The following is a 26,983-nucleotide window of genomic DNA, read 5'->3' as shown; positions in this document are numbered from 1 at the left end:
TGGAGCAGAACTCAGGTTTTCCAGGCAAAGCATAGTAACCAGCCAGCCCTGGCCAATTCACTAACTGAATACAAACACCTGAGCAAGCCCAATTCTGATCAGTACTTCTGTCCCAAATCAGTGGAACTTATTGGCTGGGGTGTAGATTTATGAGGAGGGGGGGGAAAGCGTTGCTACTTTAAATCCTAAGATTTAGTGGTTTGTTAAACAGAAACAAATAATTGATAAAATCATCTGAATCACTTTTTAAAAACATTTTATTTATTGTATTATTAGTGCTTTTAGTAAACTCCCTACCCTCAAGAATACTGCTTCTCCTGTAAGATTCCCAACTGGTAGCTGTTTCACTTTCCTTACTCCTAATACTATGGAGATGCGAAAGATACCCTCTGTGTCACATCCAATCTCTTTTCTTCCAAAACGCCTAGCTCCAGTGATGTTCCTTCTTCATCCCTAGGAACAACAGATTTAAATTTGATGTCATCCTCCTTCTAACAAATATCATAGACACTTAGGCTCATCTCACATCCCATAGAATTTCGGCTGTCTGTCCCACATGACTACTTTCATAACTCTCGATGCTTTAAATATTGACATGGATAACTCACCCAACAATCATATTTGTACCCTAGAACTTACCATTACTAATAAGCACAAACTTTCCATAATGTCAATTTCAATTCCTCTCTAATTCCACCCCTTCACTAGCTTACATGCTCTAAGATCCCAACACCAATAACCAGAACTTAAGGTTTATTGCCCCTCTTGTATTACATTATTCCTCTCTTATTTGTTACCTTCTTTTGTATCTTTACCCAGCTTAAATTTCATGGTAAAACATTATAATCAATCCCTCACCTATGTCTTCAACTCCCTTAGTAACACCACAATCCTAGTTCACATTCTCTGCGTACCTTGAACCTCTGTATACCTACTTGAGCTTAGTGGTGTAAAACACACTATCAGGCAGATTGTTCACATATAGAAGCATGTTTGCCAGCTTCTTACATACTCCTACGGCTGCTCAACAATTGTATTAGGTGTTTCCATTCTCCATTCAATCTACCATCTTCCTAGATGACCATTTCAGACCCTGTCCTTTCTTCACAAACCTCCAAAATCTACACTCTTACCTGATGAGGTCAGCTCTTGCTTTATGAAAGAAATTCTAGCAGCAGCCAAAATACCTTCTAGATGTTTCCACCACTATTACAACCTTGTAATAGTTTTTTATGACAATATATACATTTTTCCTGTTTCGTTAGAAATAAATTACTCATGCTTCTATCCAAAGGCAACACCTTCAGTTCTACGATAGATTCTACTATCACCATTTTCCTAAAGTACCCCATTTCTTCAATTTTTACCTTTGTTTTATTTATTTTTAGTTGTGTGCATGATCTTTCACATCAATGTGAAAGATGTAGCTTTTTCTCTTATCTTAAAACAAATTAAAAAACTGCTGAGCTTCAGGACATAGGCATGGGCAAGGACTTCATGTCTAAAACACCAAAAGCAACGGCAGCAAAAGCCATAATTGACAAATGGGATCTAATTAAACTAAAGAGCTTTTGCACAGCAAAAGAAACTACCATCAGAGTGAACAGGCAACCTACAGAATGGGAGAAAATTTTTGCAACCTACTCATCTGACAAAGGGCTAATATCCAGAATCTACCAAGAACTCAAACAAATATACGAGAAAAAAACAAACAACCCCATCAAAAAGTGGGGAAAGGATATGAACAGACATTTCTCAAAAGAAGATATTCATACAGCCAACAGACACATGAAAAAATGCTCATCATCACTGGCCATCAGAGAAATGCAAATCAAAACCACAATGAGATACCATCTCACACCAGTTAGAATGGCAATCATTAAGAAGTCAGGAAACAACAGGTGTTGGAGAGGATGTGGAGAAATAGGAACACTTTTACACTGTTGGTGGGATTGTAAACTAGTTCAACCATTATGGAAAACAGTATGGCAATTCCTCAAGGATCTAGAACTAGATGTACCATATGACCCAGCCATCCCACTACTGGGTATATACCCAAAGGATTATAAATTAGTCTACTACAAAGACACATGTACACGTATGTTTATTGCGGCACTATTCACAATAGCAAAGACTTGGAATCAACCCAAATGTCCATCTGTGACAGACTGGATTAAGAAAATGTGGCACATATACACCATGGAATACTATGCAGCCATAAAAAAGGATGAGTTTGCGTCCTTTGTAGGGACATGGATGCAGCTGGAAACCATCATTCTTAGCAAACTATCACAAGAAGAGAAAACCAAACACCGCATGTTCTCACTCATAGGTGGGAACTGAACAATGAGATCACTTGGACTCGGGAAGGGGAACATCACACACTGGGGTCTATCATGGGGAGGGGGGAGGGGGGAGGAGGGAGGGATTGCATTGGGGAGTTATACATGATATAAATGATGAATTGATGGGTGCTGACGAGTTGATGGGTGCAGCACACCAACATGGCATAAGTATACATATGTAACAAACCTGCACGTTATGCACATGTACCCTAGAACTTAAAGTATAATAATAAAAAAAAAAAAAAAAAAAAAATTATTCATGCAATAATTCTAACACTTTTAGTCTTGGGTGGTCTAAATCAGTTTTTTTATCATTTATGTAAATTCATCAAAGTAGCCTGCCTTTTTGTATATTCATCTTCGATTGTGCCTTTTTTAACATTGTTTGCTTTTAACTATGGAACTTCTAAGACTTAAATGGGGAATTTCAATAGTGTTCCTGCTTACAGGACTTGTTTTTACCTTTTTCTTTTTTTTATTTTATTTTTTTTTCTGAGACGGAGTCTCCCTCTGTTGCCCAGGTTGGAGTGCAGTGGCATGATCTCACTCAATGCAACCTCCACCTCCAGGGTTCAGGTGATTCCCCTGCCTCAGCCTCCTGAGAAGCTGGGATTACATGTGCATGCCACCACGTCCAGCTAATTTTTTTTGTATTTTTAGTAGAGATAGAGTTTCACCATGTTAGTGGGATGGTCTCCATCTCCTGATCTCGTGATCTGCCTGCCTTGGCCTCCCAAAGTGCTGGGATTCAGGCGTGAGCCACCACTCCTGGCCACTTTTACCATTTTTAAGAGGTAACAAAGGGAGTGATACTGATCTGTGGCTACATTAGCCCTCTTAAACAATTTGAGTTCTGTTGTAGGAGTTTCTTACCTCATTGTTGCTCAAGAATCAGTAATGCCGGCCGGGCGCGGTGGCTCAAGCCTGTAATCCCAACACTTTGGGAGGCCGAGACGGGCGGATCACGAGGTCAGGAGATCGAGACCATCCTGGCTAACACTGTGAAACCCCGTCTCCACTAAAAAAAATACAAAAAACTAGCCGGGCGAGGTGGCGGGCGCCTGTAGTCCCAGCTACTCGGGAGGCTGAGGCAGGAGAATGGCGTAAACCCCGGAGGCGGAGCTTGCAGTGAGCTGAGATCCGGCCACTGCACTCCAGCCTGGGCGACAGAGTGAGACTCCGTCTCAAAAAAAAAAAAAAAAAAAAAAAAAGAATCAATAATGCCAATAGCAATATTCTCAGGCTAACCTCCTTTTTACAGATAACCTAATGTGTGTGCTGAACATATTGGTTGGAGGACAGCCCTGGCAATATTTATCAATATCATTTAAAATAACTGGCCTCACAGAAAGACTATCATATGCACGGTATAATTGTTCTACACTATCAGTGTCTTTTAGAACGTACAGCCATACGTGATGCTGGTAGCAGGAGTTAGATGTTTAAGTTCCTGCTTTCTACAATACCTAATTCTACAATTTTTCATTTCTCAGTACCCAAAGGACTCCAGTTGTTTTTGTCACAATCATGACAATTCTGTTGGATTAGTAAACTCTATTATCCTACTTCTTAAATGCTTTGGGGGGAAAAAAAAGCCTACCAGCTTATTTTAAATAGAGAAAAGCAGTGAATACAGAAGTTCCTTGAGATTCATATTAACAAATTTTTAATGAAAAATATTAATTATAAAGCAACTCTAGGTTGAATTATAGGCACCCATAGTATAAAGAACTTCTAAATGAAGCCACACAGATGGTCTCTCTGAAAACTCACAGAGTATAAATTGTGTTTATTAACTGAATCTTCAAAAGGACCTTCTATTCCTCATATCTTGATTTAGGTAATAATATATGTCACATTTGCAGGATGTTTCTATCTCCTGTGGATATTTTTCACCTGAAAGCCCTTTGGGAAAACAATAATTATTATAATTCACAGATTTCATGTGGACCTTGTACTTTCAACTTCTCCCTTCTCATACTCCACCATGCATTCTGTCATTTATAACAAAACTTTCATTAAGATGTACTGCATAAAAGCAAATTTAATTTCTACTACTCTACCAATATGTGTAACTTTAAATATTATTTAGGTAAATAAAGCTTCTAACTGAAATTGGAAGACTAATTGCACAAATGGCAACAATTCAGTATAAGTCCTTCATGCATTCACTTTATCTTCATCAGCAGGAATAGCAATGAAAAATGAAAGGAGATGAAATGTTCACTTCAGAACTGATGATAATTATAAGTGAATAAAGTTGATCAGAATAGTTTCATCAGAAAAGTATAGACCTTAAGGATTTGTTACACACTTTTGTCTACTGTGAATAGAATCTATACTGGTGGAATAACAGAACTCATAGGGAACATAGTATTTTAGAATAGGGATCTGCCTGCATACTGAAACCATTCCATCATATGTTAGCACACTCAGTGTGCCCTTTATAGATGGTGTTTCCACTGGCACATCATAACCTGAAGTAAATGAGGGAAAAATCTCTTCATTTCAAAGGCTATGCACTTATAGCAAAATGACATGAGATTACTGGGTCATTCTTAGAGTTTGCTCAAAAATGTTTTTATATTTTAATTCATTTAAACACATAGCAACCCATAATTAGTGTTGAATTTATATTATCATGCTTATGATTTCACCACTAACAAGTTTTCAAGAAAAAAAAAAAACAGAAGTTCAAAAATCCATGAATATCACTATGCAAAATGGACTGTAATATTTGAAAAGTACAAATTATTTCTCCTTCCCTGTTTTGTTTGTTAGTAGATTTTGGGAAGTGATGAGTTAGTGAATGAATTATAGTATTCGTAATTCATACTTCACTTTACTACCCCCTGTCACCTCAAATAGTAATCATTTATCTGAATATATTTCCTGGCTTAAGTTACCACTGCCTTAAAACAGGTGAAAAGTAACATACATTTTCTTAATCTAAAGAAGACATTAACTTTGTCAATTCTTTCTTTTTGAAGAGAATTTTTTTATCATAAGTGAGGTTGCATATATAAAAATAGTGGGGGCATTTGTCTATGTGTTTGGAGACTGGAGAACAAGTGAAAGAGTTAGAGTATGTTCTTTTATTTAGATGATCAGATTGGTAAGTCTTCTGAAATGCAAGGCAAAAGTTCAAAGGTTTTAAGCGTAACCACTAGAATTGGATTATTCTTTTTTAATTATTTTTAGCTAGTACCAATTATTACATGAACACTGAGATAGGCATTGGAAATACATATGTATCTGTGTGTGTGTACTTATGTGTCTTTGATATTTAGTTTTGGTAGTTTCTATCTTTCGAGCAGCATTCTATTTCATCTAAGATATCAAATAAAAATCTGTGGGCCTAGAAATGTTTATACTCTTCATTTATTAGCATTTTAATATAGTCAGTAGTGATGGGCTCTCTTTTGTCCTTTTGTGTGTGTTATTTATTTATTTATTTTTATTTATTTTTGAAATTGATCATTGTATCTTCCCTCTTTTATTCGGGGTTAACAGGGCTAGGAACTTATTTTGCTAATCCTTTCAATAAACCATCTTTTGAGCCAGAGAGAAAGGCCAGGTGACCTACAAAGGGAAGCCCATCAGACTAACAGTGGGCCTCTCAGCAGAAACCGTACAAGCCAGAAGCAATTGGGGGCCCATATTCAACATTCTGAAAGAAAAGAATTTCCAACCTAGAATTTTGTATCTGGCCAAACTAAGCTTCATAAGTAAAGAAGAAATAAGATCCTTTTCAGAAAAGCAAATGCTGAGGGAATAAGTCACCACCAGGCCTGCCTTGCAAGAGCTCCTGAAGGAAGCACTAAATATGGAAAGGAAAAACCATTACCAGCCACTACAAAACACACTGAAGTACACTGACCACTGACATTATGACGCAACCACATAAACAACTCTGAAAATAGCTAGCTACATCATGATGACAGGATCAAATTCATGCATAACAATACTAACCTTTAATATAAATGGGCTAAATGCACCAATTAAAAGACACAGACAGCATGGCAAGCTGGACAGAGTGAAACTCCATTGGTATGCTGTCTTCAAGAGCCCCATCTCATGTTCAAAGAGACACATAGGCTCAAAATAAAGGGATGGAGGAAGATTTACCAAGCAAATGGAAAAGAGAAAAAAAAGCAGGGGTTGCAATCCTAGTATCTGATGAAATAGACTTTAAACCAACAAAGATCAAAAATTACAAAGAAGGGCATTACATAATGATAAAGGGCTCAATTCAACAAGAAGAGCTAACTATCCTAAGTACATATGCACCCAATACAGGAGCCCTCAGATTCATAAAGACCTTCAAAGAGACTTAGACTCTCACACAATAATAGTGGGAGACTTGAACACCCCCACTATCAATATTAGAGCATTAAGACAGAAAATTAACAAAGATATTCAGGACCTGAACTCAGCTAGAGATCAAGTGGACTTGATAGATATATAGAGAACTCTCCACCCAAAAACAACAGAATATACATTCTCATGGACACACAGTGCTTACTCAAAAACTGATCACATAATCTGAAGTAAAATATTCCTCAGCAAATGCAAAACAACTGAAATCATAACAGTGTCTCAGACCACAGCATAATTAAATTAGAACTCAACGTTAAGAAACTCACTCAAAACCACACAACTACAAGGAAATTAAACAACCTGCTCCTGAATGACTCCTTGGTAAATAATGAAATTAAGGCACAAATCAACAAGTTATTTGAAACTAAAGAGAACAAAGAGACAACATACCTGAATCTCTGGGATGCAGCTAAAGCAATGTTAAAAGGTAAATTTATGCCCTCATCAAAAAGCTGGAAAAATTTCAGGTCAACAACCTAACATCACAACCACAAGAACTAAAGAACCAAGAGTAAACAAATCCCAAAGCTTGCAGAAGACAATAAATAAACAAGACCAAAGCAGAACTAAAGGAAAGGGAGACACAAAAAGCCTTTCAGAAAATCAACCAATCCAGGAACTGGTGTTTTGAGAAAAAAATAAAAATAAAATAAATAGATTACTACTAGCTAGACAAAGAGGAAAAGAGAGAAGAATCAAATAGACACAATCAAAAATGATAAGGGAGCTATCACTACTGACCCCACAGAAATATAAACAACCATGAGAGAATACTATAAACACCTCTATGCACATGAACTATAATAGAACATCTAGAAGAAATGGATAAATTCCTGAACACAGACACCCTCCCAAGACTGAATCAGGAAGGAACTGAATCCCTGAATAGACCAATAACAAGTACTGAAATTGAGGCAGTAATAAATAGCCTACCAACCAAAAAAAGCCCAGGACCAGATGAATTCACTGCTGAATTCTACCAGAGGTACAAAGAAGAGCTGGTACCATTTTTACTGAAACTATTCCAAACAATTGAAAAGAAGAGACTCCTCCCTAACTCATTTTATGAGTCCAGCATCATCCTCATTCTAAAACTTGGCATAGATATAAAAAAAAAAAAAAAAGAAAGAAAAAAAAAAAAGAAAACTTCAGACTGATTTCCTCTATTGTTTTCCTGTTTTTCAATTTCATTGCTTTCTGCTCTAATTTTAATTATATATTTTATTCTGCTTGCTTTAGGCTTAAATTGTTCTCTCTCCCTAGTTTCCTAAGGTAGAAATTTGGATTATTGATTTTAGATCTTTCTTTTTTCTTATATATGAATTTAATGTTTTAATGGAGAATAGGCCTTTGTTATGAACAATTCTCTGGCCATATTTTATATGGTTACCTTTCTATTCCCTGTGTCAGTCCATAAGGAGACCTTTCTTGACTCTATCATTGGTATCTGATGAAGTTCCCAATGGCAAATATTTATGAGTTTGGGACCTGCCCCCACCTCCATGACTTTTGTCCACTCTCAAAGGAGCCTCCAGTCATTCATTCCAATTACCATTTATATGTTCCTGCTAGTTTATGGCTTCAGGTAAGCAGATATCAACTATTAGTCTAAAATAGCCTATATCTGTAGATTTCCCAGTAGTGATTTATTGTGTGATCTCCATTCAGTAAGAATGGGAATGACAACTTCAAAACTCTTTACATGTCAAAGCTCCCCCTATTCATTTTAATCTTTTTGTTAATTATCTAATACCATGTTTGTAAAAACTGAATGCTATATATATATACACACACACACATATATATGTGTGTGTGTGTATACATATATATTCTCAATATATACAATGGAAAGAAATGCCTGTCCATACAAGTAGATACTACTACTTAATTATAACGAATAATCAGTGATCTTAGTGGGTAAGTGGTCTAGTAATTAATTACAATCAGATACAAGTGGCCATGTTTTAAGACTTATTCCCAGAAACTCATTTGTCTGTTCGTTAGGGCAAACCTAAAACTCCATCCTGGAAATAACCATATTTTGATAAATATTTTAATTTTAAAATTAAATTTATAAATAAATTTAGTAATAACAACAAAAAGATTTATTCTGTGTTGACTCTCTACCTTCTATTCCACTCCTTAGTTATAACCTCATAACATTGTTACTGTTTTTTCATATTGTAGTGGTTGCCATGAGAACTATGTACCTTGTTTAGGCATGATTATTATATAGATCCTACCCTATACTCACTTTCTGATGTTAATAAAAGAATATCACGCTTATTCTCAGCAGGATCCATTGATAAATACAGCTCTGAATTGAAAGGAGCTTTACTTTGTCTTGAACATTCCACCAGCTTTACTTTGTCTTGAACATTCCACCAATCTACTGTATAAAAGTTCAGCTATGAGAAAGGAAATTTATGAAGGATTTTCTAAAATCTATCAGTTCATACTTTCTCCCGACAGTCTAAAATTGATCCCTTAACACAAGGTAAGATGAGGATAATAGCTAAACAATAGCAGGTAGATATCCAGTAGAACTTCTTTCACTGAATTGAATTTTGCTGAAATGTCCTTAACCACACTGAGGGCTATTTAAAGAAATGATGCCACATATATCATTGCTATGGGCCCTAAAATGACGCTGTTGAGAAAGATCGTGACATTGCATAATATCCTCGCCTTGGGGGCCATCTGACAAATTATTTGCATCAGGAAATGTTATGCTTTTTAGAAATTTGGTTTGTTTTCATCATATTTATTCAGAACCTAATGTAACGGACTATCTTTCCCACCTGGCTTTCATTACTATGAAGGTTGAAGTCAAATTTATACATTTCAAATCTAGCAAATATGTGCAACTCCATAGTTTTCATTTTATTACAAGTTTCAGTCATGCCTTGACCTACCCTCTTTATACTTGTTAGTTGTCTAATTTATCCTATTTTGAAAGATATTTAACATAGCATAATATGAACTTATATACCTATATGAAAAACATATGTTCAAAAATGTTTGTAATACTGTATAAGGTATTATAACTATTAAAATCTGAGATAGAGGCATAAAGTAAACACGAGAGTCGAAAAAGAAAGCAATGGCCCAATTATTATAGAGAAAGTCTAGGGAGGATTTCAGGAGGAGCCTCTTGACAAGTGAATAGGATTCATCTGGCTGAAGAGGGAGGCAGGCGTTTCTTCCAAGGGCACAGTAAATGATAATGGGAAGCACAAGTAAGAAAGTACTTATTTCTTAACTGGGCAGAAACAACTGCATAAATGGGAGTATAAATCCTTATGCAGCATAAACTGAAAAGAAATTCACCTCCTTTTAAAGAATGATGTCTATCAAAGCCACTCTGTTTTAGCTCACTGTGCTTGATTAAGCAAAAGCTGAATAGTAGAAGATTGAATCAGCTTACCTTGACATACTGAAACGGCTGTGTGGGAACTTAAATTCCACTATCTGAAAGGTAACAAATACATACTCATATTTCACTAGAATTGTTGAAATTTCTTATCTCTGGTATACAAATATGAAATTATTCCAATGAATTAAAGTGAGATTGGGTAATACTTTTTGATAGATTGCTAAAGTCCTGGTTTACTTGTATTCCTTTAAGTTCTACTAGTTGTGAAGCCAATGCTAAAGAAACAGAAAGCATGAAAGGATAACCATTCCTCTAATTCACTTCTCTTGTTGTGTTGTTTCCACACGTGTTACAAAAGCTTGTCCATTGTGAGACAAGATGCAACCTCAACCCTCAGTTTCAGAAAGCTGTCTCATACAAAAGTAATGAATTCATAATTGTTGGATAATTCTGCCTTTAAAAGACAGAAACGTCTTCAAAGGTAGGACAAGCCTATTGAGCAGATGCAGAGATATAATGTGCTTTGAAGAAGTGGTCATCTGTCATATGTCAACCATTATATATATTGACACAAACATTGCCATATAATCCTTAAAATGACCTTGACAGTGAGAAATTAGTAGTTCTGACTTACAAGTAAGGAAATGAATAAAGGGAAGCTAAGTGATTTGCTTAGTATAACACAGTTGATGGGTGGTAGGACAACAATTGGCACCCGTACTTTCCTCTTTAGCTTCTTCACTTTTGAGAGAAGTCACCTTGGGCCCAGAATGTTAAATTACATTCTCAGAGTAAGTGGCAAAGCCAAGTTCAGTGCTTTGATCAGATGATGGTAACTGCCATAGGAGAGTTGAAAGCAGATTCGAATCTGGGAGTTAAAGGTATGTGATGTTTTTCTTACTGTAACTATATAGAACACATAATCTGACTTTATCTTGATTAGGAAAATTTTGTTAGAAATGAAAATCAATGTTAGAATGAGAAATAATTTGCAAATACCTGCTCAGCCATTTTGCAGTGGATCTTAAGAAGTTAACTGATGTCAAAGGACACGTATTACAAGCAATTAAAAGAAATGCCCAACCAAAGCTGATTAATGTTTTCTTCCTGATTTAGCTTACTTTGATTTCTTTCTAGAATCTGATTGATCAGTTGTCTTTATGTGATTGGTTTTGTATTTTCTTTCCCTTCAGTTTTCCTATATAGACATTTTCCCATACAGACATTTTTCTGAAATGTCTGTATGTTCAGAGTTGGAGAGATTGTGACATAGAGAATAGAATCTAAAACATCTCTTATCAACTTATTAATTTAGTATCATATAAATATAATTTTATGTATCCTGAATTAACTAAGGAAACCATCGTTTCCCCTTCAGAACTTGCTGAACTGTCTGAAAATGTTCATATTTCCTTTCCATGGAAAAAGTTTTCCAAAAACCACATTTTATTTACCACTTCTATTGTTTTCTCTGAAAATAATCAATATATAAAATGTATAATATACAAAAAGATATTTTAAAATGCCAAAAAAGATAAACCAAACACTTAAATTGCCAACTGGGTTAAAAATACAACATTTCCAGTATAGTTTAAACTACTCCTGTGTATTTCTCTCCTATCATATATATATATATATACAGGCATATATATATTTGTGTATATATATATATGTATTTGACAGAAATTTTATCTGGACAGAAAGAAAATACATATGTATACACATGTGTGTGTATATATATATGTGTGTGTGTATATATATGTATATACATTGATACATGAAAATAATAATCAAATTCAGGACAGAAATTTTATCTGGACAGAAAGAAAATATATATACACACATATATATACACAAACAGGTGTATATATACATGTGTGTGTACATATATGTATTTTCTTTCTGTCCAGATAAAAATTCTGTCCTGAATTTGATTATTATTTTCATGTATCCATGTATACCTTTATGTCATGTGTCTCAGGGCATTCTATAAAAATCGTTGTCCAAATTATTTCTACTAAACTGTCTCATCACAGTGTCTAAAAGTCCTTAGGTACCACACCCTCAACTATATCTCCTTTTTCTTTTCTTTTCTTTTCTTTCCTTTTCTTTCCTTTTTTCTTCTTTTCTTTTCTTTTCTTTCCTTTTCTTTTCTTTTATTTTTCTTTTAAGGCAGAGTTTTGCTCTTGTCGCCCAGGCTGGAGTGCAATGGTGAGATCTCAGCTCACAGCAACCTCGCCTCCCAGGTTCAAGCAATTCTCCTTCCTCAGCTTCCCCTGAGATTACAGGTACCTGCCACCATGCCCAGCTAATTTTTGTATTTTTAGTAGAGACAGGGTTTCACCATGTTGACCAGGCTGGTCTCAAACACCTGACTTCAGGTGATCTACCAGCCTTGGCCTCCCAAAGTGCTGGGATTCCAGGCATGAGCCACCACACTGGCCTCATAACACCTTTAACAGAATGCTTTGTCCATCTGAACGATCTAAAACAAGATTTAATTATGATTTTAACTTGTACTATTTAATAATGGGTCCCTGTATCTTTGTGTATGTTTATTAGCCATACATGTATGTCTTCATTGCAATTGTCTATTCATATTTTTGATCTTTTATATAGACACTTAAAACAATTATTGTAGAAATAGTTTACAAATATATTACTAATTTTAATCATTTATTATATAAACAGATTTTCATTCAGACTATAAATTTTCTTCATTTTCTTCAAGGTGGTTTCAGTTTAACAGTTTTTTGTTATGTGCTTATGCATATTTTTGGTTTCAATTGTAATGAAATTAAATTTGTCAGTCAGTTATTTTATGGTTTGTGGATTTTGCATCTTCTTTGAAAAAATTTTTAGACGAAATTGGCTTATATGATCATGTAAGGGAAAGACTAAGTGTAACTTTGTTCCAAGTGAATATCCAATTATTCCAACATCATTTGTCGAGGAGATCCTCATTCTGTTCCATTGGTTGGATTCTTTTCACATATGTTAATTTTCCTGTCAACTGATTACTCTTCTGGTATTTATTGATTCTAATTTTATCCATATACACATTTATTCTCCTTTATAAATATTTCATATCATTTTTGAATAGTGGGTTTACTTAGTGATCTCAATTTTTACTTTATGATACTATTTTCTGACTATTAGATTTTGTATTTTAATTTTAATTTTTACTGATACTTTATGAGATCATTGACTTTTTGATTGCTATTTTTATAATGACAAGTCTAGACTGTTCATGAAGATTTAGATCATAAATGTTCCCCCAATAGACTGGAACACAATATCAATTTCAATTATTAAGATTAATTTAAGTAAAAATAAAATTAAATTCATTTATATTGAAAGGAATTAGCATAGTTTAAAGACCATACTCTCGGCCGGGCGCGGTGGCTCAAGCCTGTAATCCCAGCACTTTGGGAGGCCGAGACGGGCGGATCACGAGGTCAGGAGATCGAGACCATCCTGGCTAACATGGTGAAACCCCGTCTCTACTAAAAAATACAAAAAACTAGCCGGGCGAGGTGGCGGGCGCCTGTAGTCCCAGCTACTCGGGAGGCTGAGGCGGGAGAATGGCGTAAACCCGGGAGGCGGAGCTTGCAGTGAGCTGAGATCCGGCCACTGCACTCCAGCCTGGGCGACAGAGCAGAGCGAGACTCCGTCTCAAAAAAAAAAAAAAAAAAAAAAAAAAAAAAAAAAAAAAAAAAAAAAAAAGACCATACTCTCAATTTTTGAAAATATTTTAGAACACTAGAAATTAACGGCAATAGGTTGTGCTATAAGGTTTAAACATTTGTGATATATTAGACAACATCACTGCAGCTAAAGACAATCTAACTGAGATAAAGTGTTAATTATCTTCAAAGAGATAAAACAGCATTTTCTTATAACCGTTTGCATCTAAACAAAATAATTGAATTTTATATCTCAACCATCTTTTGAACTAAACAGAAACTAGTATTTGAAAATTATCATGGCACTACTAACAATCCTGACAATGCTTCTGTCCCCTGAGACACTCTAAAACACTGAAAAATAAAATAATTTTTTTCAGGTATATTTTTCTGATGCCACTGAATCTGTTCATAAAAGAAAAGAGTAGGTTTATAAACTTCCATTATTGTTGTTTCTCTATTACCAATAGAGTATTATATTTATATAAAGGGAAAATGAGAGATCACACAATTCTTTCTTTAATGTCTATGGCAATAATTAAATAGGATATATTTGTCGCTAGCAATAAGATGAATAGCATCTTTTTCAACATTCTCCCGTCTTGTTCACCGGAAACCTCTGCCTCTACTTAGGTAACTAAGTAGAGTACGGTATTAACTAGTGAAAACTGACTGCACTAAAAATCAGGAGAATCTAGTTCCCAGACCCTGTTTTTCCCAAATTTAGCAGGGCAACCTTAGTTAATGGCTGTAATTTTTTACCTTAGTATCATCTATGGTAACATGAAGACTTATAAATAAATGTTTATGAATGTTGATATATATCTAATATTAACAAGTGTCTCAAATATAGGCAACATACATGTAAAATTCAATAAATAAATAATTTAAATAAAATGCAAATCTTGGTCATTAAGAGTATCAGTAAGTTATAGTACCTAATTATGACCTACTTGATGTACAAATAATGATGACCAAGGGAAAGTATGTTTGCTTTGATGTTTTCTCTCAAAATTTACTGTAAACAACATGAGAAAATATACCATCAAATATGCAAGGAAATTATTGAAGCTTGGACAGTGAAATATGAAGATACTTGAAGGTAGGATGAGGTGCATGCTGAGAGTCAGTCCATGCCTTTTTAGACCTCAAGTTTGATGTAGTTTATTTCAGAGTTTGCCTGTCTTGACTAATAACCCATGATTACAGCTAAAATGTTAAGCCTGTGGATTAGCCACGTGGTGCTAGAAGAAGACTAGGAGATGTTTCTATAAACCTAGATGAATAATAGAAGAGCAGGAGAGTAGCAGTTGGAGAATCCGTGCAGCCAACCCATTCCTAGGGCACACACAGTCTCCAGAATGAGGGAGATTGCTGTAGATGAAGTTTACTTCAGTTTTGTGTAGTTTGCTCTGTGTATGTTTTACACCTCCCTCCATGTGAAAAACAAAAATACGAAGCACATATTGAATTTCAGTTAATTGGTGTGCTTTTCATAGTGCTATGGGTTAGTAATTCTGAAACAATTTCTTTGCATATTCTAAGTTTGGGTAAATGAGTAATTATATTAAGTATAAAGGAATTAGATAATTTAGGTTCTTAGCTTTGAGTACTGACAGGGTATAAAAAAAATGACACACCAGCAGCAATAGATTATACCTAGCACCCATTTTACAGAAATAGTTAATTCCAGGGCTAAAAAAGGGAAAATGTAACATGGCTCTGGAAGAGCTTGATATGCAAAACAGCAAAGAAGTTCTCGGAGAATAAAGGAGACCTATTGAAGGAAGACAATAATCAAAATGAATGGATTTCCACTGAAAAATAATAATTAATAATAGTTAACAGTGACAGTGAAGTATTATCACCCATTAAATTTAAGACAAATTGCGTAAGTCTATGCTGATAAAAGGAAAAATTAGAGAGAAAGAAAAGTTCATCTTTCTAGTATGTCATTAAATACAGAAGGAATTATAAAATCATAATGTCATTAATGACCACTAAACCTAATGAGAGTTTGATGAATAACAGAAGCTTTACATAGATGAAGAACAGGAATGTTTTCACAACATTATGTGTTCATTTTAAAAAGTAATATATTAACTCTATGGTGGAAATTCTGGTAGATACTATGTTAACCAAGTTATCAAAATCAGTAACATCAATATTGGACAAAGGCTGTAATATGGTTTGGCTGTGTCACCACTCAAATCTCATCTTGAATTCCCACGTATTGTGGGAGGGACCCAGCAGGAGGTAATTGAATCGTGGAGGCAGGTCGTTCCCATGCTGTTCTCATGATAGTGAATAAGTCTCACGAGATCTGATGGTTTTATAATGGGGAATTTCCTTGCACAAACTCTCTCTCTTTTCCTGCTGAGATCCGTGTAAGATGTGACTTGCTCCTCTTTGCCTTTCACCATGAATGTGAGGTCTCCCCATCCATATGAAACTGTAAGCCCATTAAACCTTTTCCTTTTATAAATTGCCCAGTATCGGGTATGTATTTATTAGCAGTGTAAAAACGAGCTAATATAGTAAATTGGTACCATTAGAGTGGAGCATTGCTGAAAAGATACCAGAAAATGTGGAACTGACTTTGGAAATGGGTAGCAGGCAGAGGTTGGAACAGTTTGGAGGGCTCAGAAGAAGATAGGAAAATGTAGGAAAGTTTAGCACTCCCTAGAGACTTGTGGAATGGCTTTTACAAAAATGCCAATAATGATATAGAGAATGAAATCCAGGCTGAGGTGGTCTCAGATGGACATGAGGAACTTGTTGGGAATTGGAGCAAATGTGACCCTTGTTGTGTTTTAGCAAACAGGCTGGCAGCATTTTGCCCCTGCCCTAGAGATTTGTGGAACTTTGAACTTGAGAGAGATGATTTAGTGTAACTGGCAGAAAAAAATTTCTAAGGAGTAAAACATTCAGGAAGTGACTTGGGTGCTTTTAAAGGTTATATAAAGGTTATAGGGTTATATATTCAGTTATATAAGGGAAGCAGAGCATTAAAGACCAGAACATTTGCAGCTTGACAATGTGTTAGAAAAGAAGATCCCATTGTTCAGTTCCCACCTATGAGTGAGAACATGCGGTGTTTGGTTTTCTCTTCTTGTGATAGTTTGCTAAGAATGATGGTTTCCAGCTGCATCCATGTCCCTACAAAGGACGCAAACTCATCCTTTTTTATGGCTGCATAGTATTCCATGGTGTATATGTGCCACATTTTCTTAATCCAGTCTGTCACAGATGGACATTTGGGTTGATTCCAACTCTTTGCTATTGTGAATAGTGCCGCAATAAACATACGTGTGCATGTGTCTTTATAGCAGCATGATTTATAATCCTTTGGGTATATACCCAGTAGTGGGATGGCTGGGTCATATGGTACATCTAGTTCTAGATCCTTGAGGAATTGCCATACTGTTTTCCATAATGGTTGAACTAGTTTACAATCCCACCAACAGTGTAAAAGTGTTCCTATTTCTCCACATCCTCTCCAGCACCTGTTGTTTCCTGACTTTTTAATGATTGCCACTTGGACTCGGGAAGGGGAACATCACACACCAGGGCCTATCATGGGGAAGGGGGAGGGGGGAGGGATTGCATTGGGAGTTATACCTGATATAAATGATGAATTGACGGGTGCTGACGAGTTGATGGGTGCAGCACACCAACATGGCACAATTATACATATGTAACAAACCTGCATGCTATGCACATGTACCCTAGAACTTAAAGTATAATAAAAAAATAAAAACTAAAAAAATAAAAAGAAAGAAAGAAAGAAAGAAAGAAAGAAAGAAAGAAAGAAAAGAAGATCCCATTCTCTGAGGAGAAATTCAAACTGGCTGCAGAAATTTGCACAAGTAATGAGAAAACCAACGTTAATCCCCAAGACAATGAAGAAAATGTCTCCAGGGCATATCAAAGGTCTTCATGGCAGCCCCTCCCATCACAGGCCCAAAGGCCTAGTAGAAAAGGTGGTTTAGTAACCTGGACCCAGGGTCCCTCTGCTGCGTGCAGCCTACGAACTTGGTACCCTGCATCCCAGCCACTCCATCCATGGTTGAAAGGGGCCAACATAGAGCACAGGCCATGGCTTCAGAGGGGGTACCCAAGCCTTGGCAGTATTCCATGTGTTATCAAGCCTGTGAGTACACAGAAGTCGAGAATTGGGGTTTGGGAACCTGTTTCTAGATTTCAGAATATGAACGGAAACACCTGGATGTCCAGGCAGAAGTTTGCTGTAGGAACAGGGCTCTCACGGAGAACTTCTGCTAGGGTGATGTGGAAGGGAAATGTGGGGTTGAAGCCCCAACACAGAGTAGCCACTGGAGTACTGCCTAGTGGAGCTGTGAGAAGACGGCCACTGACCCCGAGAACCTAGAATGACAGATCCACTGACAGCTTGCACCGTGCACCTAGAAAAGCCGCAGAAACTCAATGCCAGCCCATGAAAGCAGCAGGAGGTAGGGTGTAACCTGCAAAGCCACAGGGGTAGAGCTTCCCAAGACTATGGGAACCTACTTCTTGCATCACTGTGACCTGGATATGAGACATGGAGTCAAAGGAGATCATTTTGGAGCTTTAAGATTTGACTGCCCTGCTGGATCTTGGACTTGCATGGGTCCTATAGCCCTTTTGTTTTGGTCAATTTCTCCCATTTGGAAGGACTGTGTTTACCCAATCAATGCCTGTACCTCCACTGTATCTAAGAAATAACTAACTTACTTTTGATTTTATAGGCTCATGTGCAGAAGGGACTTGCCTTGTCTCAGATGAGACTGGACTGTGGACTTTTGAGTTAACGCTGAAATGAATTAAGACTTTGGGGGACTGTTAGGAACAAATGATTGATTTTAAAATGTGAGGACATGAGATTTGTGAGGGCCCAGGGATGGAATGATACGGTTTTGTTGTGTCCCCACCCAAATCACATCTTGAATTCCCACATGTTGTGGAAGGGACCCAGTGGGAGGTAATTGAGTCATGGGGGCAGGTCGTTTCCCTGCTGTTCTCATGATTGTGAATCATTATCTCCAAATCTGACCGTTTTGTAAGGGGGAGTTTTCCTGTACAAGCTCTCTCTCTTTGCAGGCTGCCGTCCACCTAAGATGTGACTTGCTCCTCCTCGCCTTTCACCGTGAATGTGAGACCTCCCCAGCCATGTGGAACTGCAAGTTCATAAAGTATAATAAAAACATTTCAGTTCAACAGTACCAAATAAATTTTATCATATTTTCAAGGAATTATTGACCTGTGGAAAAAAAAAAAAAGCAAAACAAAAAACCTTCTCTCTTTTGTTAATTGCCCAGTCTCAGGTATGCCTTTATCATCAGCATGAAAATGGATAAATACAGATTGACATTCTATTTGTACTGATGATCCACTAAGGAACACTGATGTCTCTATGGTATTTCTCCCAAAAGTCTCTAACCTAAATATAATCATTAGGAAACATCAGACAGACACACCTAGATTAATGGATATTCTATAAAATATTTGGCTTATGTTTTTCAAAAATTTCAAAGCTACACAAGCTAGAAAAGGGCTGAGGGTATGTTCCACTCAACTAAAAGTGGCTAACTTGATGCTAATTTCAGGCAATCCTCAGATTGAGCTATGGCCAAGATGATAGTGGTAGTTGATGGGATATAGTACTGAAAATATTGAGACATTTAAAAAATATTGAGTATGGACCAGAATTATATAGTAGTATTGTATCAATGATAAATTCCTGGTTTTGATTACACTCTTGTAGTTTTCTTAGAGAAACTCCTTATTCTTAAGAGATGGTACCTCTACCCTCAAAATATTCAAAGTTTTTGTACTATCTTTTCAACTTCTCAGTAAGTTTCAAATTACGTAATATAAAAGGTTACAATGTATGGTATAGAGAAAATAAAGACATTTTCTTTAGCATTAATAAATGTCCATTTTACCATAGCTGGGTTGAACTATATATTAACTTTAATTATTGAGTTATAAGTTACCCAATCAACAATTAATCAGCCGGTGTTAAATTGGCAGTATTTGTGCATATGGTATTACACACAGAAATTGGGAGAAATAAAAGATACCTTGGACATGGCTCAGTATTCATAAAGCTTTTAATCTGGTTTGAGATCAAAACTCTCAAATATAAATATGACTGAGTTGGGTGATATGTGGAATATTGAGATATGGGAAAGAAAACATACCTTGAAAGGACCACACTGTGAAACAGTAGATTTATTAAATGAGCAGCCTCATGGTTTATCCAGTGCATCTGGATGAGAGAACGAGAAATCTGGGGGGAAATGTGAAATGAGAAATGTATTTATTGAGTATCTAATATATGCTTGTCATTATGCTCAGTGTTTGCTACCTTATTTATTCATCATCACAATGCTGTGAGTTTGATTTGTTTGTTTGTTTCTCACAATTTAGAAATTGGAAAATGGTTACTGAGAAAGTTTAAATAACTTACCCAAGTTTGTGGAGTCAGGATTTCCATTCATGTGGCTCTCATTTAAAAGCCAATTCCTTTTGAGAAATGTCTGTTCATATCCTTTGCCCACTGAGTCCTTTGTAGGGACATGGATGCAGCTGGAAACCATCATTCTTAGCAAACTATCACAAGAACAGAAAACCAAACACCGCATGTTCTCACTCATAGGTGGGAACTGAACAATGAGATCACTTGGACTCGGGAAGGGGAACATCACACACTGGGGCCTATTATGGGGAGGAGGGAGGGGGGAGGGATTGCACTGGGGAGTTATACATGATATAAATGATGAATTGATGGGTGCTGACGAGTTGATGGGTGCAGCACACCAACATGGCACAAGTATACATATGTAACAAACCTGCACGTTATGCACATGTACCCTAGAACTTGAAGTATAATAAAAATAAATAAATTTTTTAAAAAAGCCAATTCCTAAAATAAAATATAGCAACCAAGTAATAAAGACCTTAATAAACCATCTTAATCTATCTCTTTGATTTTCCCATTAAAAAAAGAGAGTGTTAATAGCAACCCGCAGTTTATTTCATCCCTAATCTAACTGGGAAAGTAAAATAACTGCCAAATTCCCTCATTAACATGCTAGTAACAGACCTCACAAAGGAAGCCTCCATATCCTATGTTAGCCTTCACTAGCATGAGTGTCCTTATCAACAAAATGCTTTTATATGATGTACCAGGACCATTCTGATTGCTTGAGTCAAATAAATTAAACTGAAATGTACAGTTTCATAAGTCAAAAAGTATCATTTAAGCTATGCAATAATTGGATCATAAACTAGGGATTTTTGTAACCTAAATCGCATGATGATGTTCCACTTGCATGTTTAATTTGGTTCAGGGAACATTCTCATATGGTGAAGAAATACTTGGGAAGACATGTGGCTGCTCCATAATATCATGTGATTAGCTTTGTCCTTGACGTTATTACTAAAGCTTGATACTGAATGTGATCTCTGATTTATGTGAGTCTGAACTGACAATGCAACCTTTTGTGTTATTGTATCATCTTTCCGTGGTATTCTCCTCTTTAAAAACTTCTTACCATTGCATTTATTGATTTAATCTAAACTTACTGAATACTCTTTATGTGTTAATAATGGGGCTGGGCACCATATATAGAAATGGCCAGATTCAGTCAAATATCGTTTCAGTCATTATGGCCTCCTTGCCAGATTAGATTTTATATTTTTCCCCTATGTTCTTATGGCATTTTGAACATATGTCTATTTTGATGTATTATTTACTCTATATTCATACCGTTTGTTAATATCTCTGTGTCCTGGTCCCCAAAAAGTCTATAAAAAAAGAAACTAATTCTCATTTCTTCATTGTAACTTTCTTAATAACAAGTATAGTGCACTGCAAAAAAAAAATGGTAAATATTTGTGGGAATATAAAAGATTTTTATCTTTGCTTCTTATATTGTTCTTACTTGCCTGTAGTCACTACTTAGTTAAAATTAATAAAAGATCTCTATCAGGCACAAAAGCCTCAAGTAAAAAAAAAAAATTAAAATTATCATTTCATTGGATGACCTCTGTGGGAAAATATGGTTATCTTTACATTTATAAAGGCTTTTGTTCTTTCCCTTTTTTTTCCCTAAGGACCTTGCTTTAGAAAAGCAGAAACACAAAGACCACCAGAGAGAAAAGTTAAATTTAACACCATTCTCTTATTTAATTCTAAGAAATTTGTGTTGATAATAATTAAATTAATTATGTATCTTCCAAATTTTATTAAATGACTTCCCAACAAGTTCACTGGCTTTATTGAGCACCCAGCTTCTCTGCACGAATGAGACAAAGTGCTGCCTTTGTTACTGTGTTCTGATTATTCAGCAGCACTTTCTTAGGATTTATGAATTCAAGATAAGTAAGCTAGAAAAGAAGAATCTCTCCTTTTATCCACGTTGAAGAGACTTATTCATTCACTTGTGCTAAACTCTACAGTACTTGTGAACTCCATAACTTAATTAACATTTTTTAAACAAAATAAAAATAGCAAGAATTTGGCATTTTCCCATCCTTCTCTGTTTCATAATTGCAGTTCATTTTTCTTATAATGCTCTAGTTCTGCAAATACAGCCAATTCTTTTAAGTAATTAGGTTATCTATTTTGGGTAAATATGCTACACTGTGAGAATGCGTATATCTGTGTGACTTGATATAAATTGTGTTAATTAAACACGCCATTGTTTAGAAGCAACATCTAAAAACAACCACCAGAGAATTCATTTTTAATGCAGTAATCAAATTCTGGTGCTTGGAAGGCTTAAGCTTAATGAGCTCCAGGAACTATAATCAAGTGAAGATTTTTTTTTTCAGTAACTGGGGCCAATGTGGCTGAGGTAAGCTAGGGCGGAGAACGGGGTAAATTTCAGCCATCAAGGCCGCTCTGCAAGGCAGACATCAATAGAGGCAATATTGAAGCTAGAGCTGAGAAAATAGAAGTAAATGTTTCCTGAGTATGTACTGAAAACTACAAACAAGACCATGTGTGAAGTAATATACATGGCATTTCTTTTGTAATCTGCTCCACAACCATATGGGGACATGTTGTTTTCTCTAAATATGGCGAACTGGAACTCATAGTAAGTAAGCAACAAAGAGATCACAAGGTTAAAGCAAATAACTTTATTGGCATGCATATATTAAAACTGCAAAGTACTGGCCTTTTCTAAATTAGCGAAGTTTACTCAAAAGGTGGGTAGAGGGTTGGGTAAAGAGAGAATGGGAAAAGCAAGCTAGAAAGTAGGAGAGAAGAGAGGTTAGAGGAAGTAAGAGAGTGAGCAAATCCTGGGTATCTGAAGCTTATACAATTGGAGGGGACGGCTTCATGGGAAACAGTACAAAATTATGAATATAAAATTAAATATTGGAGCCCTGAGAAGACACCCATGAAAGGAAGTAGCTCTAAAGATGCCCATCCTAGTTATGTTTTGCTGCATATTAAATCATTCCCCAAATTTACAAATTAACTCTTCCTAGTATGTTTTACATCTCTGGAGTTGGATAGAATCAACTAATAAGTACTTGCTTAGGGTCCCTCATGTAGTTGAAATTACATGCCAGAGAAGGCTGGAGTCATCTGAGTCCTTGACGAGCTGGACAACCAAAAGGACTCATTCACGTGACTGTCAATTTGTGCTGGCAATCACTGAGCACGCAGCTACGACTCTACACTATTATCTTAGCTCGGTTGTCCTCATGGCCTCTGCATGTGGCTTGTGCTTCTCACGGAATAGCACCTGGGTTCTGAGAGCAAGTATGACAGGAAGCAGCTTTCCAATAGAGACAAAGCCAATTTGCCAGTCCTTTTCAAGAGTTGCCTAGAAGTTGCACAACATTACTTCCATTGCATTTTATTGGTTAAGCAGTCACAGGCCAGTCCAGATTTAAAGGAGAAGGGGAGGGAGCCAAGATGGCCTATCAGACAAAGCTAGGAGGAACACTGGGAAGATTGGCACACTCTGAGCAGATTTTTTAAGGGAAGGCATTGAGAATGGATGGGGGGGGGGACATGGATGCTGAGTTGCAAAGGGAGAAAGCTGGAAACCTTGGATGGCGCTAGTGAGCACTAGGACTGCTTCCTGGCCTCCAGTAACTCCTAGTGAAGGAGTAAGCTGAAAAGGCAAGGAATGGCGTATTCTCACCATGGACCTCAGAATCTTAGCTGCAGGCAACCTGAAGACCCTCACAGACACATGAGTTGCAGAGAGCTGCTTAAAGAGGTTACAGGGGTGGGAGTCCATCCTGTATATAGTCCAGAGAGGTTGATGGGAGAATGTCAGGAGTGCAGTACAACCAAGGATGCCCATCCCCTAAGGCTTGACATGCTCCTATAGGAGACTTTAGCCATAAGGTGACTGTTGGACCTAGACAGAGCAGATTGGTCTTGCCTGTGAGATAGGGCCAGTCTGACCTGAGTGTTCTCCTGTCCACTTGCCTCTCCTGGGGCCCCAGCCTTGCTGTGCCCACTTGCAGCACAGCTTTGGATGCCCAACCAGGGTGCCTCTCAGTGCCCGCATTATAGTTGTTTTACCAGAAGACCACACCTGAACATCAGAGAGCTCCAGTAGACCAGCCACTGCCAACATGTGCCAGCCTACCTGCAGCGTCCCTGCACGCTACCCTTCTCCCTCTGCAGCCTTCCCCCACCATTTTGCCAGTACACACTTGCCCATAGCCATTTCCACACTGCTTTGTTGGCACACACGGTGGCTTACTCCCCACACCCTGCCAGCCTGCATATAAGCACAGACCCCACCAAACACTGCTGCAGGTAGAAGGACAACTACTACCCCACCCATCCCCTGATGATGTGTAGGCACTCAGCCATGCCATCATTACCGGTGGGAACACTCACTCAGATTCCAGCAACCTTACCCCTATTGCCCACCTGTCATGCACCTGCCACTGCCAGTGTAAATGTGTACAAGAACAATGGCAGCCCTGCTCCCACCAGCATTCTATCATTGCTGCTGCTAGCATGAGCACACACAGGAATGTCAAAGCCCACTCCTGCTGGTACCCTACCCCAGCTGATGCACGTGCACTCCACCATGCTACTGTGACTCCTGGCATGCATGAGCAAGCATGGATCCCACTGCCACCACCCCTATAAAGCATTTTAGCCAGCACCACCCATTGGAATGTTGTGGCCAGGAGACTGGGAACACCTCAGGCCCTCCGGCACAGCATGTTTCTAACCTCAAGAAGCCACAGAACAAAACTGAAAGGTAGAGCCCCAGCCCCCACAGAGTTAAAACATGCAGATGCCGAGCTGGGCCGTGGCCTCCTGAAATCTTTCAGAAACAAGGCCAATAATCTGAATCCACCATATACCACAATCAAACCCACAAGGGCATCAAAGGAGACCAAAGCAAAAATCCTATCCAAAGGACAGCAACTTCAAAGGCTGAAGGAACATCAGCACATAGATGAGAAAAAAAATAGCACAAGAATTCTGGCAGCTCAAAAAAGAGTATCTTCTTACCTCAAAAGGACTGCATGGTTATCAAGCAGCCTAAAATGGCTGAAATGACAGAAATAGAATTCGGAATATGGATAGAAACAAAGATCATCAAGATGCTGAGTGCAGTGGCTCACACCATGTAATCCCAGCACTTTGGGATGCCAAGGTGAGCGAATCACAAGGTCAGGAGTTTCAAAATCAGCCTGGCCAAGATGGTGAAACCCCGTCTCCACTAAAAATACCAAAATGAGCCGGGCAGGTGGCATGCACCTGTAATCCCAGCTACTCAGAAGGCTGAGGCCGAGAATTGCTTGAACCCGGGAGTGGAGTTTGCAGTGAGCTGAGAGCTCGCCACTGAACTCCAGCCTGGGGACCGAGAGTAGAAGACTCCCTCTCAACAACAAACAAAAACAAAAAAAACCCTCTTACTGTAAGAGGTGCAGATACACAAAAATAAATTTTTACGAAGATATTTGGTTGAGACTGTAAAAATCTGTAACTAAATAAATGCTCCTCTAACCTAAAATGATGTAAAAATTAAATAAGTTCAAACTATCAAACAAAAAAGAAAAAAAAAAAAGAAAATTGAATGCAATCCAAGGAAATCTAAAGAATACATTAAAATGATACAAGAGCTGAAAGATGAAATTGTCATTTTAAGAAAGGACCAAACTGATCTGATGGAGGAAAAAAATCACTTCAAGAATTTCAGAATAAAATTGCAAGTATAAACAAGAGTAATCAACCAAACTGTGGAAAGAATATCAGAGCTCAAAGCTTGGTTCTCCAAAATACCTCCATCAAACAAAAATAAAGAAAAAATAATAAAGAATGAACAAAATCTCCAAAAGATATGGAATCATGTAAAGAAATCAAATCTATGACTCACTGATATTCCCAAAAGGGAAAGAAACCAAGCAAATTGAAGAACATATTTAAGGAAACTATTCACGAAAATTTCCCCTACCTTGCTACAGAGGCCAACATTCAAATTCAGGGAATGCAGGGAACCTCTTTGAGATGCTGTACAAGATGGCCATTCCTAAGATACATAGTCATCAGATTCTCCAATATCAAAATGAAAGAAAAAGACAGAGGAGGGGCAGATCACCTATAAAGAGCACCCCATTCATCAGGCTAACAAACAGCAGATCATTCAGTATTTCTCCTTCACGTTATGAACTTAGTTTGGCTGGATATGAAATCCTGGGTTAAAATTCTTTCTTTAAGAACGTGAATATTGGCCCCCACCTCTTTCTGGCTTGTAGATTTCTGCCGAGAGATCTTGCTGTTAGTCTGATGGGCTTCCTTTGTGGGTACCCGACCTTTCTCTCTGGCTGCCTTCTTAAGATTTTTTTCCTTCATTTCAACTTTGGTGAATCTGACAATTATGTGTCTTGGAGTTGCTCTTCTGGAGGATATATCTTGTCGTGTTCTCTTGTATTTCCGAATTTGAATGTTGGCCTGTCCTACTAGTTGGGGAAGTCTCCTGTATGATACCTGAAGAGTGTTTTCCAACTTTTTCCATTTTCCCCCTCACTTTCAGGCACCCCAATCAGACGTAGATTTGGTCTTTTTACATAATCCCATACTTTTCTTGAGGCTTTTGTTCTTTCTTTGCTTTTTTTTCTTTTTTCTTTGGTTCTCTTCTCCTTCATTTCATTCATTCTTGATCCTCAATCGCTGATACCGTTCTTCCAGTTGA

At 37.2% G+C, this 26,983-nt stretch overlaps 1 long non-coding RNA gene across 1 annotated transcript; it reads right to left on the bottom strand.

Moving 5' to 3' along the window:
- Positions 1-407: 407 nt before the first annotated feature.
- LOC115892202 lies at positions 408-20,385 on the bottom strand. The gene is made up of 4 exons (XR_004052085.1): positions 20,260-20,385; positions 19,991-20,079; positions 10,153-10,196; positions 408-453 (listed from the first exon to the last, which is right to left on the bottom strand). It is a non-coding gene; the product is annotated as an uncharacterized LOC115892202 (long non-coding RNA).
- Positions 20,386-26,983: the final 6,598 nt, after the last annotated feature.

The sequence above is a fragment of the Rhinopithecus roxellana genome, chromosome 12, assembly GCF_007565055.1.
Source record: "Rhinopithecus roxellana isolate Shanxi Qingling chromosome 12, ASM756505v1, whole genome shotgun sequence".
NCBI lineage: Eukaryota > Metazoa > Chordata > Mammalia > Primates > Cercopithecidae > Rhinopithecus > Rhinopithecus roxellana.
This window is presented reverse-complemented; position numbering and strand designations above follow the sequence as displayed.